This window comes from Daucus carota, chromosome 8, assembly GCF_001625215.2.
Source record: "Daucus carota subsp. sativus chromosome 8, DH1 v3.0, whole genome shotgun sequence".
NCBI lineage: Eukaryota > Viridiplantae > Streptophyta > Magnoliopsida > Apiales > Apiaceae > Daucus > Daucus carota.
The window spans coordinates 20001384-20003576 of NC_030388.2; the positions used below are offsets into that span (position 1 = coordinate 20001384).

The following is a 2193-nucleotide window of genomic DNA, read 5'->3' on the forward strand; positions in this document are numbered from 1 at the left end:
AGAAAAACTGGATACAACATCAGGGTTTTAACATCATTCATAAAATCACTGATGTTAAATATCTTTTTAACATCAAATTTTTTTAACATGATGTTAAACCATATTTTAGACATCGGTTTCTAAAATAACTGATATCTTATTATTAGTTTAAAAAAAAAGTAAAAGAAAGCCCAGCGTAGTTTCTCCTTATTAAACAACACTCGGTTGTACTTGACCAAAAGATAAAACATATCATAAAATTCTCCCCCTTTTCTATTTCTCTCTTGCATTCTCTCACTCTGCCTCCCCTCTCTCGATGATCTCTCTAACTCTCTCTCCCCGCTGCCCTACCTCCCACCATATCCCTCTTTCATCTCTCCATCTCTAACCATCTCCCTATTTAATCTCTCTCTATCTCACTATCTCACCGTCGATCGAATCGAAGGAGTAAAAGCAGCCGTTTTTAAAGACTCCATTTTAATTGAAGACCCATCTTGGAGAAATACACCTCCGAAGTAAGAAAGGCAGCTTCAATTCGCAGCTCAATTGGTTCGATTGAATTTCTGGTTTTCAATTTGTTCAATTGGGGTTTAGGGTTTCTGTTCACAGCTTCATTTCTCGGTCTCCATCTTGAAGGTGTATATTCTTAGTTTCTTCAATTGATTTAGTTTCTTTAATTGTTTCGATTGTAGTTTATAATTCAAGTTATAATATTATATCTATTGATAGTATTTGTTGATGATATACATGCCAACACAAATTAGAAATATTTTTATTTATTTTTGTAGATATGCAGATCTTCTGGTTCAAGTTTCAGAAAGCAAAGAGAGTTATATACAGGTAGTTTTTTTGGTGTACCTAAAACTGAATAACTTTGTTTCTCTGGGTCAAGTATGTGTATCTAAGAATTCAATAAATCCATTCTTTTTATTTTGGATTATTTTGTTAGTTTTCTCAGGCGGATCATTTTTTTCGATAGGGTTAAATGGATATAAGTGGGTCAAGTGCGTCTGGATCGGAATTGGATCTTGGAGTTCAAGTAGTTTTTAATTGGAGTTTGTAGCTTTGGGTTTTAATTCTTTTGTAATTATTATCTCTGAATTAGCATTTTGTCAACTTGTCATAGACATTCAGTAACAAAATAGGGAATGGAAACAATTACAGATTATATATTTGCCTTCTTTATTCATTTTACTAACTTGTAATATTTATACTGCAAGTTAAATTATCTACTTTGTTTTTGCAGAATTGTGCCCTTCTTGTTGGACTATAGACTTCAAGAACTGTGCCCTTCTACGTTAAATTTTGTTGCTCAGGTGTGATACTCTTAATTATTCAAGATAATTTTTGTGAAAAATTGGTATTCTAGTCATGATAAACACTTTTCTATGTGCTAAAATTATTTATGCAGACCTTAACAACTCTATATTTAGCTTGATCTCTCCGTTCTAAGTTGCAACATGCTGTGCGAAAAAGGTCAGATCATTATCCATTTGTTCCTATAAGGAATATTTTAATAGGAGAGCCTCCTGTATTTGGTTCTTGTACATCGATTCTCATTTGTTTAAATTGTGATTTTATCTTGTGTTGCACTTTTCAGGGGGCTGCAAAGACACACAATGCAACTTATTTTGAGGATGAAATTAATGAAGTGTGACTTCAGACTTTCAGCTACATTGAAACTTCATGTAAAAGCGATATTAGTTGGTTTTGATTTTAGTAGAAACTACATTGAAGCAATATATCTTTTGGTAATTTGTAACTTGGAAATTTATTATATTATTCTAGTATTGTGCACATCAGGATGTACTTTAGACATCAATGACAAAAACATTGCTTAAGAAAAATTAGGCTCCAATAACTGATGTTATATATCTTAATAACATTGGTTGGTTTATTCAGTAATTGTCATTCCTTCCCTTTGACATCACACTCTTTTATGGGCTGTTTTCTTACAGGCTATTTAACTCTTTGATATTATTTTCTCTTTGCTACTTTCTCCTCCTTAAACTCAGCTTGCTTCTTCAGAAGATCCTCTAGTCTTGAGGTTATAGTGTTCAAAACAGCTTGCTCTATAGTGATGATGATTCTTGACGGATGCTCACATACTCTTGTGATATCATGCATGGTTTCCATTATTTTCTTCAACTGCCAGCATGGTCTCGAAATCTGTTTGTCCTCTCTCCAGCAATTGATATGCACTATTAGGTATAA

At 32.9% G+C, this 2193-nt stretch overlaps 1 long non-coding RNA gene across 1 annotated transcript; it reads left to right on the forward strand.

Moving 5' to 3' along the window:
- The first annotated feature begins 244 nt into the window (after window positions 1-244).
- Window positions 245-1769, forward strand: LOC108199142 (uncharacterized). The gene is made up of 5 exons (XR_001802288.2): window positions 245-615; window positions 768-819; window positions 1226-1295; window positions 1391-1455; window positions 1580-1769. It is a non-coding gene; the product is annotated as an uncharacterized LOC108199142 (long non-coding RNA).
- Window positions 1770-2193: the final 424 nt, after the last annotated feature.